This window comes from Myodes glareolus, chromosome 3, assembly GCF_982192425.1.
Source record: "Myodes glareolus chromosome 3, mMyoGla1.1, whole genome shotgun sequence".
NCBI lineage: Eukaryota > Metazoa > Chordata > Mammalia > Rodentia > Cricetidae > Myodes > Myodes glareolus.
In genome coordinates, this window is record NC_142028.1 from 70,815,368 (window position 1) to 70,827,933 (window position 12,566).

The window sequence follows — 12,566 nt, forward strand, 5'->3', positions numbered from 1 at the left end:
GGTCAGAGAAAAACTAACAAGCATCAGTTTTCTTGTACCATGTAGGACCCGGGACTTGAAGCCATGTCCATAGGCTTTTCCTGCTAAGCCAACTCATCAACCCAATCCCTACCTCTTTTAATATTGTTCCTACTGTCTAGACGGAACCAAACTCCAAAGCCATGTGGGATTTTAAAAGTTCTTTTAAATTAAAATGCCAGAAGTGGTGGTGCTCACCTTTAACCTCAGCACTTGAGAGGCAGAGTCAGTGGATCTCTGAGTTTGAAGCCAGCCTGGCCCAGTAAGGGCTTCACAGTGAGCCTGTGGCAGTTGGGATAACAATGCCCCCTACAGGCTCATATATTTGAATTCTGGACCATCAGGGAGTGGCACCACTTGAGAGGGATTCAGAGGTGCAACCTTGTTGGAGTAGGTGTGGCCTTAGGAAATGTGTCACTGGAGGTGGGCTTTGAGGTTTCACAAGCTCCAGCCGGACCCAGTGTCTCTCTCTTCCTGCTGCCTAAGGATCCAGATGTCGAACTCTCAGCTACTGCTCCAGCACTTTGTCAGCCTGTGAGCTGCCAGGCTACCCACCATGACAGCGGACTAAACCTCTAGAACAGTAAGCAAGCCCCAATTTAATGTCTTCCTTTATGAGAGTTGCACTGGTCATGGTGTCTCTCCATAGCATGAGAACACTGACTAAGACAGAGACCCTATCTCAAACAAGACTTTTGTCTGCCATTGATATTGATTAGCAGGTATGGGCCAGATGATTAAAAGCCATTAGGGTTTCCTCAGCTACAATGCTTACAGGATAATTGTGCTGTTGGACTGGGAGAATTGGATTCTTCCTGTAATAAGACAAACCTTCACATCTGTCAGGTCAATATTTATACGACCAATATGAATTACTTACGCCTTTTTTCCTGGGGCTTAGCCTTGTGTGACCTGTTCAAATGTCTCATTACTAAACTTAAGGGACCTCATCTTTCCTAACTACTATATAGTTTCTAGATTCAAGAGTACACATGTCTGTTCTTTCTGCGTTATAAACTGATGTCTCCACCTCTTCATTAGATCAAACCTATGCAACATACTATGGATCATCCCTACCAGCCTTTCTACACAGCTCCTGCAGAGGAAGACACTAACAAACCATCTCTGGTTTTCTAGTTACCTTAGAAAAATAACGGTCATCTTTGTCACATGTAGGCCTCCTGAGCAGATGAATGGAATACTTCTGACCCTAGGGAGAGATGTGACCTTCTCTGATGTACTCCAAAGAATAGGAGAGGGCATGCGACTATCTCTTCCCTAAGAGTTAACACCGGACTGAAGAGAGGGCTCAGACATTGGAACACTGTCTTTCCCGGCACCACAAGATGATGATTCATAAGCAGCTATAACTCCAGTCCCAGGGGTTCCCATGCCCTCTTCTGGCCTCTTCGGGCAGCATGTGCATGGTGTCTAGACATATACACAGGCAAAGTACCCATACACACAAAATAAAAAGAAAGAAATCTTTTTCAAAAAAGAATTAGTGGAAAAATAAAAAGCAACAATGTGGAACTTTGAGTGAAAACGTCCCCCATAGGCTCATGTATTTGAACGCTTGGTCACCAGCAGATGAACTATTTAGGAGGTATGGCCTTGGAAGAGTGTTATAGAATATTATTTTAATGTATGTTACATTTGTTTATGCTCTGGAACATTCGTTAAATGTTGCAAAGATGTTCCACCCGCGGTCAGGAGGTTGCCACAGCAACTAGCTGACCGGAAGTAGTAGTGAGGATCCAGGTGGAGAATGGTTTATGAGGAGGGGCGAGGAGAAGCAGGAGGACTTCTTGGGAGAGGAGAGGGGGGTGAATTAGGTGAGCCGCTTGCTCTTCAGCCTCTCTGGGGAGCAGGATTTCACCTCAACCTTTGAATCCTGAGTTCTTTAGAGGGACAGAGATATAGATAAATTCCTTTTGTAGCTTTGAAAGAGTCTGTACCTGAGAGAACAGAATTTCCGCAGACTGCGGCTCTTGCTGGCTCCTGTGGCCTAGCTGCTGCTGGTGGGGGCAGAGTCGCAGTTGCAGCTAGGATAGCGGCAGTTTAAAAGGCAGCAACAACTGAAAAAGGAAACAACAGAAGAGAAGTGGCCTTATTGGAGGAGGTGTGTCATTGCGAGTGGGCGTGGAGGTTTCAAAAGTACCAAAGCCAGGGTTTCTCTCTGCCCACTGCCTGTGGGTCAGGATGTAACTCTCAGGCGCCTCTCCAGCACCATTGCCTCCTGCATGCTGCCGTGTTCCCCACCATGTTAATAACGGACTAACCCTCTGAAACTGTAAGCCCCCAACGAGAAGCTTTTTTAGTAAGAGTTCCCTCTATCATGGTGTCTCTCCACAGCAAGAGAACACTAACAAGGACAAACAAACCCAAACAGAATCGACAGACGGGACACAGAGGGGCACACCTTTAGTCTCAACAATGTAAGACACAGAGTCAGGGGGACTTCTGTGAGTTTGAATCTATATAGGGAGTTCCAGATCAGCCAGGGATTCACAGAGACTCGATCTCAAAAATACCTTAAGACAGTAAAGAATGAAAACTCGGGAAAAATTGTTGCATCAAACAAAATGATTTATTAAAATATGAATCCCAAAACCAGAGATGGTGGCGCACACCTTTAAACCCAGCACTCCAGAGGCAGGGGAATATCTGTGAGTCCAAGCCAGGCTGGTCTCCATAGAGAAACTCTGACTCAAATAAATAAACTCAGAAAATGATTTTTGCATTTATATGTGATGGTCAGCTTTAACTGCCACCTTGGCACCACCTAGACTCACCTGGGGAAGAGTCTTGGTGAAGGATACGTCAATTGGGTTGACCTGAGAGCGTGAATGTAGGGGAATTGCATTAACTGATGCAGTAAGACCCAGCCCATTAGGGGCAGCACAATTCCCTAAACAGAGGGTCCCAAACTTTGTAGAAGAGTGCAGAAATCCAGCTGGCCACAGGGGGGAGCAAATAAGCAGCTAAGCAAGCATGCATGCTTTTCCTGCTGGTCTCGACTGTGGATGCACTGTGACGAGCTGTTTTAAGTTCTGGCACCAGGGTGTGCCTCCTCCCATAGGCTATTTGCTGAGACTGTAAGCTGAAATAAACTCTCTCCTTTAAGTTGCTTTTCTGTCAAGGTATTAGATCACAGCAAAAGAAATGAAACTAGGATAATACCTTTCCAAATTTCAGGCATGGGAACCAAGCAGATTCACCAAAAATGTGGAAGCCTGGTAACAAGTCCGTACAACAAAATAAGCTACCAACTACACTCAGGTACTGCTACCAACTACACCCAGTACTGCTACCAACTACACCCATGGATCGCTACCAACTACACCCAGGGATTGCTATCAACTACACCCAAGGATTGCTAGAGAACCAGAAGTCCACACAATTATCCTTATAACACAAAATACTTTGCTGGTATAAAAATGACCAAGGTCTAAGAATATAATTAAAATAGAATCTATCCATGACTGCACGCAAAAATGGGCTGGTGAGGCCCAGTGTGCCTTGAGAAGGAGCCATAGACAAGTGACAGGAAAACAAGAGACAGTCCCCCCAACCTACACCTACCCACCTCCGCTCCAGAGTAAGCAGACACATAAGAGACACTGCCCCCAGAAGGCCGTAACACAACCTTTGATTCCAGCACATAGGAGGTAGAAGCAGACCAGTCTCTGTGAGTTCGAGGCCAGCCTGATCTATAGAATGAGTTCCAGAACCGTCAGGACTACACAAAGCAAGCCTGTCTGGAAAAACCAAAAAGAGAGACAGAGTGGGGAGGGGGTTGGGAAAGACTGTCAAGACAAAGTGAGGAACGATTAGTGGGGAAAGGGACACAGGCGTTGAGCCACTTGGGTTGTTGAAAAGAACTACATTGCTAATCATGGGCGTTTGAGTCTTTCCTTCTACACGGGCTGTGCTGTCTACATTCACCCCTCAGTCATGGCCTCTTTGATACCAATTGTGAGTGTGGCTCCCAGGTCATCTGCCCCAAGAAAGCTGCTCAGTTCTCATACCACCCTGTGACTCCCATCCTGGTGTTGCCTCTGTGGCCCCCTGGACAATTGCTACCACCGTGGGTGTCATCCTTGGGAACCTCGCTCTCTGTTCTCCCTCCCCTGCCACCCCTAAGTGGCCCTCGGGATGCCCTAGCAGTCTAGGCCACACTTCTGGCATGACTGCTATGAGCAACCATCTCTGCCTTCTGCACTGTGCTGAGCTTGAAAGTGGCCAATCAGGTTGTCCAAAAAAAAAAAACCCAACAGAACTCGCAGGCTGCAGCAATGTCATGTGGCCTTAAGCCGCGGCTCCCATGCGGAGGGTGCCCTGCCTGCAGCCTTCTCCACATGGAGTAGGCCACCAGGCCTCAACAGTCAGTGCACTTGGTCTGGGGACTCACTGGCATCAGACTCCATCCTAGTCCCAAAGACTTCAGAATGACCAAGCAGGTCAGACGCTAATCTACGCATTGAGGTAAGGCCTGGGGATTCATCTGCAGGCCCAGCTTTGTCCCTGCCCTACAAACTGCCATTTCACCTTCGCATTCGCCAGGTCTCCCTACAGTTTAGGGCCAGTCTTTGCTGAGACATCCACCACAAGCCACACCGAGAATCTGAGGGAGGGTCCAGAAGGAATAAGGAAAGCAAGCAAAAAGAGGTGCACCTGGTGTGTCCATCCACTCCCTGCTCCTGGGTGGCAACAAGGCACTGGCCTGCTCCAAATGAAGAAGCAAACAAGCCCCAGCAGCCAGAGCCCTTGGTCTGAGGACTCCCAGGCACCACATTGTCAGTCCGAAGGCCTCAGAGTGGCCAAGCGGGCCTGATTCTCTCTAGTCTGCTCCTGGAGAGACCAGTGAACAGCTTAAACCACTGATTTGCTCTGCCTTCAGGGCTCTGCCCTGCCCTGGCTGCGCTGCAGCCTTTGCTGAGACATCCACCACAGAACACAATCTGAGGGAGGGTCCAGAGGGCTAAGGAAAGCGAACAAAAATAGGTGCCGGCTCCATTGGGAGCCAAAGGCCTGAAACAGTGACTTTCATCAGAGTCTGAGAATTAAACTCATCTGAGTCCTTCCCAATAAATCAGAAGGATGGCTCTGAAGGATGGACCCCAGGGGCCCGTGTCCTGTAGAGAGAGGGCCACAGACTGTCATTCCTAACGGTGTCCTTCCACAGGAAGGGTCTTAACATGCTGGCACAGGTCTCTAGGTCCAGCTTCTGAGTAGGCATTCTTTCCCTCAAAGGATTTCCAGACACTGGACCAAAGGATTTCCTGTGGGGATAGTTTCTTTGTGCTACAATAAGTAAAGCTTGCCTGAGGATCAGAGTCTGGAGGACAGACTTTCAGAAAGACCTCCTTCTTGAAGGGACTTCAGGAGTGGGGTGTCCTCTAGGGACCTCATCTCAGGCCAATGGTTACAGGCAAAGACCGGGGTAACAGAAGACTCACCAGTGTGATGTCGCAGGAAATCCCTAGAGGGATGATGGACACAGTCTCAGGAGGGCCAGCCAGGAGACACAGGAGGGACAAAGGGAGGGTGCCCTGTGGGAGGAGTCTAGAACTTTGGATTTCAGCAGACTGTTGCCCTGGCCAGAAACCACAGCCCTGGAGCCTTAATGAGGACCTTTAATGTTCTTGAGGCACAAAAACAGGGTTTCAACAATTCGATTTGCCTATGGGAAAGCTTAGCTTTCTCGGTTCGCTGTGGGATTCTGAACAGTTTTTGCGAGGAGATTGTATACGCTCTCTGAGTGTGACTGGGTCGCCCCAGACTGTGGGATCCCACCACTCCAGCCTCAGCTTTCTTCTCTTTCTTTTTTCATGTTTTCTTGTGGCCTTCTTATTGTTGTCATCCTGAGCCGAGGGCTGTAGGTTCCCTCCATTCACTCTGGGGCCCGAGAGCAAATGGTGGCCCTCGGCGGACAGCTCCAAGGCCTGGGTCTTTTCCTTGTCCAGCAGACTTATTCCTCCCAGAAGCAGTGATCCCAGCTCCCTCTGCTTTTGCTCCAAGAATGACTTGTCTGGTAAGAACTGGAGCCAGGCCCCCCTTTTCTTAACTCTCTTGTTCTTCATCTGCTCCTGCTTTAAGGTCTGTATTTCCAACTCATGTCTCCTCTCTACTCTGTAAATTGGCAGCGTTGCGTGCAGCAGCTGCTTTTTCTGGGGCTGGATCTTTTTTCCCTCCAGGCCTTGTTCTTCAAAAACATCAAGTTTGGGGTACTGGGCCACCATTCTTCGCCTCCTCCTTGGTGATACGTTGTCACCCCCTATGATTATGCCCTTCCACAAGTTCTCCCGGCTCTGTACTAGAGGGCTTTGAGGTTTTTCTTGTGTGTTCGCCTTATTAGGGAAAGCCATTGCCCTTCCTTTCCCCTGGCTCTCTGTTGGTGGCATTGCCTCGAGATTTTTCTTTGGCCATACTCTATACGATGTCTTTATAAAGGAACTTCCCTGGATCCCTGACTCCAGATGTTCACAGCTGTTCTGCAGTATCTCTATGGTGACTAATGAGGGGCCGGCTTTGGTGTCAGAGGCCCAGCTCTCACTGGCAGAGCCTTCAAGTAGAGAATGATGTCCTGATTCCTTCAGTAGCTGTAGAAAGTCAGCCAACTCTGCCTGACTAGAACCCACATCAGCCAACACCCTGCTGTTGCTTGGCACAGCCCTGAGGAATTTCACAGCCTGTGGAGCAAAATGAGCCCTAGTGACTGGCCCTGAGACTTGCCTGTCCATTCTTGGGAGGCTCACAGTGACATACAGTCTTCTGGGCGGGTTAAAGTCTTGCCAATTCATTTTCCCTCTCACACTTCTGGGGGCAAGGGCTTTGTCCCTTGCTTATCGATCCTACACAGCGATGGGAGATCTTTAGTATCTAGTTTTCTTCTCTCTGGCACGATCTTTCTGCAGGATAAATATGCACTTCCAAGTTCACCAGTCTCTGCCGCCAGCACTCCGCTGCTGCCCTGGGTTTGGAGAAAGTGAACTCTCTGTAGTCACAGCTTTAGCTACCCTGCCTGTCTATGATGCAATGGGCGGGGCTAGAGGAAAGGTGGCTGTGACCTGGGCTGACCTTCATAATCAGGGAAGCCTTGGGCCCTGTGTCTGCTGGTTTTAGGAGTGTCAGTGTCTAGGAAGATGTGGGCCACGGAGGGCACAGACGTGGTGTGGCCAGGTGTGAAGTCAGCTCTGCCAGGCAGATCATTGGGTGCAAAGGAGGGAGTGCTCTGGGGAGCCACGGGATGGTTGGCTTGGCCTGGCTTGTTAGGGCTGCCAGCGCAGAGGCTTTGACCCTAAGAACTCTGATAAGAAGGGCTGGAGAAATGGCTCAGGCTCTGATTATAAAAGCATTTCCCACACAAATCTGATGACAGGACTTGGATCCCTGTAATTCATAGTAAAAAAAGAAAACCAACTCCAGAAGTTGTCATCTGACCTCCACGTGGGTGCTTGGGACCTGTGAGTGAGTATCCTAACACACACACACACACACACACACACACACACACACACACACACACACAGAGAGAGAGAGAGAGAGACAGACAGACAGACAGACAGAGAAAGGGAGGGAAGGAGGGAGGTGGGGGAGGGCGAGCAACTAGGAGAACACATCTCAGGGACATACTGTCTTCACACCAGAAAGGCTAGAAACCTGCTAGCCCCTCCATCCCTGAGCCTGGATGCCTCACCAGTCTCATCTGGCACTGAGGAATGGAATGGACCGTTTCTAGAGAGCCACTGTTGTCCACATTGGAAGACAGGAAAGACTGGGTTCTGTTGATAGCCACGGGGCCAGAGCAGTAGCAGTTAGATAAACTCACGAGCTTACAGCGGAAGGATGAAGAAAGCCAACAAGCCAAAGTTCATCCCTTGACACTCCTTGAATCTTGGCAGCCCTGGGAAGTCCTGCTCACATTTAGGACACAGCGTCCCACTTCAATTAGCCTGATCAAGAAAATCCCTCAAAGGCTCTGTCTCTTAGTTGATTACAGATATAATCAAGGTAACAAGATTCACTCTCCCAGAATCTCACCATCACATAGACAACACCTACAGTTTGGGTAGTAAGGAAATAAGATTTGCTGCAATTGGGAAACTGCATTCTAATGTAAAGGCATCAAGGTTAACTTTTACAAAGATTGCTTTGATTTCAGTAATGGTTTGCATCTGGTTTAAGATACAAGCTTTTATGTTTTGTTAAAAACAAGTGTGAGGACTGGAGATGGCTCGGCAGGTATGAGCACTCGCCACACTTCTCGAGGACCTGAGTTCAGTTCCCAGCATCCACGTGAGCTGGCTCACAACTGTCCATAACTCCAGCTCTTTCGGATCTGATGCTCTCTTCTGGTTTCCATGGATAACATACACATACATGTTTAAAATTAAACACATCTTTAAAACTGTCTTCTGGACATGGCGTGGCCCGTATACTACATGATCCGGTATGAGTACCTGCACAAGATGGGACCACCAACATTCCATCATGGACAGGGAGGGGGCTCATGAGACACAACCCTCTCCAGAGATGTTATTGGAAATCAGTAGTTGCTGGGAGAAGTAGCAAGGGTTCAGAGGGAGCGGAAGGGGGATAAGAGAGGAATAGGAGATGAAAATCGCCAAAACGCATTATAGAGATGTACGAAGCTGTCAAAGAATAATAAATAATAAAATAATAAAAATAAAATGTATTTACCAGACCACTTCAGGAGGTATCTTGATAATGTCAGGGCTCATTTAAGTATCTTTGTATGTTACAGTCTTTTTGATGACCTGTAAAAAACTGATTTAAAGATTTTTACTTTTAATTAACATGCATAGTAACGCTTGTGCTACAGAGGGTTCATGAGCCGGGCAAGGGCTTAGAGATTAAGGAACACACAAAAGACATGGGTCATCCGTGAAAAGAGAATGCCAAATACCATTTATTAAAGTTTAGGAAAAACCTTATATACCTAACTGCTGTACAATGGAAATCCCCCCAGGCAGGTGAGAAATTACCAGGCCCAAGAAGGAGTAAACAACAGCCCAATAGCTAACCACCAGGGGGCAGAGGGAGCACAGGAACAGACAGAATGTTTTGCCAGATATGTTTTGCCAAAAACTGCAAGCTATCCTCAATATGAGTCCCAGGAGGAGGGGTAGACCCATGGGCCCTACATGTCCTCCTTTTTTATAAATGACATGACTAGGCCTGTCTTCGGTGGCATTGGATATCAGACAATATCCCTTACTCGTATTGGGAAAGCATCCAGGTCGAAACACATTTCCTGTCTTAGGTTGGGGCAGGCCCCCAAAGACCTTTCCCATCATTGGCTCACTAGTCACCCTTCACCATGTTCTGCCAGATTTGCGTTGAAGGATCCTCCGGGGCAATGGCTAAGAGGACTTGCGGAGTGGCAACATTGACCTGAGCTTGGCTCTGGCTCTGGCGCCATGAGAACATGAAGATGATGCTCCAGCACACATAAGCACTCCTAAAGAGGCTGTGCCTACCCCATCCTTAATGAGTCTGCCTGCAAATTGGAGTCCTTTAAGTAAGGTCTCAGTGCTCGTGGGAGGAACCCTGGTATTGTTAACTAGAATAATCTTATGAGCCAATTTGTAAATTGTGCACTCTAGGGTCCATGCATATCAGCATTAAGTATTTTCACTGCATCTGTTAAGTTGTAACCTTAGATCATTTTGAGTGGCCAAGGCATTTGCAACCTGCCCCCATAAGGTATCCGCCATGCTAGCAGTAGCCACTGACTGACTAAGGGCAGCGCCAGCAGCCACAGCGGCTGTGGCAGCCCCAGCAATGACTGTCATCATGGCTGCTGTAGTGCCACAATCTCTTATACGGGATGAGCTGATCATCACGGGATATGTTGACAGGTAGAGGAACAAGCCTCAGCACTCTGATGACCACAGCCAGCTCCTCAGGACCCCAGTAACTCTTCAGTTGACAAACCTGCTCAGAACAGTTTAAAACTCCAGAAATATTAGCAGGATGATCAACACCAACAAAAAAAGAAAGGGACAGTGACCCAAACCCCTGCCCAGAAAGTACAATTCTTTGCTGAATGGCATTTAAGAGTCCAGGGGGAGGCGGTAATGCACTTGGCCCAAAGTATGGAAAGACTCCAAGCATAACTCAAGGGCTCAGGCCAGCAGCGCCTGACTGGAGCTGGCTGAATTCTACAAACAGAAGTATACATTCTTGAGACCTACAACTGAGGAATTTTCCAAATCCCTGCGATAATATTTTGGGTGGTATCCAAAGGCACAGCGGGTTTCCTGTGCTAAAATTGGTAGATAAGAAATAGGCCACACAGGGCTATCCAATCCCACCAGCATCAGAAACAGAGGATTCTTTACCAGTGTCTATTTAAGCTCTTGGCTCTTTCCTGTTCTCAGGCTCCCAGACAGGAAAATCCACAGCCCGCACCAGTTGCTCAGGTACCCAAACTGGTCTGTCAGCATCCTGTGGGAAAACACAAACAGTCCCTCTACCCTACACCAGTACAGGATCTGGACCACACCAAGTGCCATCTGCTGGATTCTTCCATTTAACGTGAGGCACCCCAAAGAAACTAGATGCCAACGCCAGTCGGCAGTGGTATGAGATTGAGCATCAACAGTCAAAAAATTTAAAATGTATAAAATAAAAGATAAATGGTCTCTGGGGGTGGAAGCATATTCCCCCTTTTTTGTTTTATGTGAATAGGCTTTGAGTATATGATGCACACGCTCTACTATAGCCTGCCCTTGAGGATTATAAGGTATTTCCTGTTTTATGAGAAATAGAGAACTCAGAGCAAAATTTAGCAAAGCCAATGCCAGTGTAGGCTGGCCTGTTATCAATTTTTATAGTTTTTGGAACTCCCATGTAGGCGAAAGCCTGGAGACAGTGACTTTTAACATTCTGTAAACGCCATAGTGAAAATGTTGCTATGGAAAACTCTTCTGGCCCTCACTCTTTTAATACTTTTTGAAGGTCAACTTTTACCTGCTCCCAATCAGGAATAGTAAAGCCTCCTGTTTGTAGAAATCAGGGACTAAACTCTCTCAGAAAATTAGGCAATGCACTGCTTTAAGACTCAGCAATACCACTTTTGGGCCTATACACACACACCAAAAAAAAAAATGTCTTAATGAACTCTTGTGTTGTGTTGTCTTAATTTTAATAGTGGTGCCTTGCTTCTCTAAAAGAACTATCAATACTTGAACAGAATTACTATCACCCAACTTCAATTCACTCTCACCATCAATATCTTACCTGCTGACCAGCCTTCCGAGGACAATCTCTCAGGGGTCCCTACTTCCCAATCTCACTGGTGGCCTCCACCTGTAACGCCTGCACTACAGGATGGTTCGTGAGCCAGATGGAAGGGCCTGGAGATTAAGGAACACTCAAGAGATGTGGGTCATCCATGAAGAGAGAATGCTGAATGCCATTTATTCAAGCTTAGGAAAATCCTTACATACCTAACTGCTGCACAATGGAAATCCCCCCAGGCAGGTGGGAAATTACCAGGCCCAAGATGAAGGAAACAACAGCCCTAAAGCTAACCACCAGGGGGCAGAGGGGGCACAGGAACAAATTGGATGTTTTGTCAGATATGTTTTGCCAAAAACTGCAAGCTATCCTCAATATGAGGCCCTGGAGGAGGGGTAGACCTGTGGGCCCGACAACGCATGCGTGTGTGTTTGTGTAGGTGAGTGCAGGTACCCTGGGATGCCAGAAGATGTTGGGTCTTCCATCACTGTAGTTATAGGTGCTTATGGGATCCCCAACTTGGGTTCTGGGAACCAAACGTAGGTCTTATTGAAGATCTGTACGTGCTCTTAACAGCTGAGTCATCCCTCTAGCCCCTAAAATGATTTTAGGACATTTTCATGTTATGTGTAGAACTACATGCCTGAATCTGATATGTAATGAGAATATTTGCAACTAAAGATGAGTAAATTTAAGCCATTCAAGGGGAGCAGTCGATGCTGTTTTCCATCTTATTCAGATTAGAAAACACTACCATTTGGGCCATCTTGCTATGAGAAGTCCTGGTCCGTGTCTGGTTGCCCTGACTCTGTAACTATTTTATTACTCTAGCTATTAGATACAGTTGTACATCAGAAAAAAGCTCTATAATAACTAACATTGTTCCCTAAATCCTAATTTTTATTAGCACAAGAGACTTATCCTAGTGTCTTAGTCAGGGTTACTGCTGCTGTGATGAAACACCATGACCAAAAACAAGGTGGGGAGGAAAAGGTTTATTTACCTTACATTTCCACATTGTTGTTCAGTGAAGGAAGCCAGGACTGGAACTCAAGCAGGGCAGGAACCTGGACTCAGGAACTGTTGCAGAGGCTGTGGAAGACTGTTGCTTACTGGCTTGTTCCTCATGGCTTGCTCAGCCCGCTTTCTTATAAAACCTACCTGTTGGGGTGGTACCACCTTCTACAATGTTCTGGATCCTTGTTGTGGAACAATTTTTGTACATTGTAACTATGTATTGCTCTTATTGCTAATAAAAAGCTGATTGGTCAATAGCT

General features: G+C 47.3%; 1 long non-coding RNA gene across 1 annotated transcript in view; it reads right to left on the reverse strand.

Annotated features, from left to right (window-relative positions):
* The window catches only part of LOC148122683 (uncharacterized), a 411,935-nt gene that overhangs the window by 160,692 nt on the left and 238,677 nt on the right, over positions 1-12,566 (reverse strand). The gene's annotated exons all lie outside the window — the stretch shown is intronic.